Raw genomic sequence first — 389 nt, forward strand, 5'->3', positions numbered from 1 at the left:
ACACACACACACACACACACACACACAGAGAAGGAGGTCTCTATCCAGACAGAATGGTGGGGTTGTTAAACATGAGCTTGCCGTTTGCTCTTTACTGATGTTATTCCTGGGTATTGGAATTCAAATATTTCTAAAAGACTGTTGCAGTTGATCTGAGTGGAATTTAAAATGATCTCTGCAAAGCCAAGTAGCAGAGAAGCACGTAAACACTTTCACACCAAGGATAGTCTGATAGAGGACACAGGCTGAGGGACAGGGCGGTGTATCACCGCGGTCATCAGTAATCATTTAAACAGGAACACATGCCAGACGTAAAATATTGTAGAATTGTATTTCTGCTGTTTGCATGAGAGTCACACAAGCCATATTCTAAAAATTGGTAACATGTT

Source organism: Etheostoma spectabile, unplaced genomic scaffold (genome assembly GCF_008692095.1).
Source record: "Etheostoma spectabile isolate EspeVRDwgs_2016 unplaced genomic scaffold, UIUC_Espe_1.0 scaffold394, whole genome shotgun sequence".
NCBI classification, from domain to species: Eukaryota; Metazoa; Chordata; class Actinopteri; order Perciformes; family Percidae; genus Etheostoma; species Etheostoma spectabile.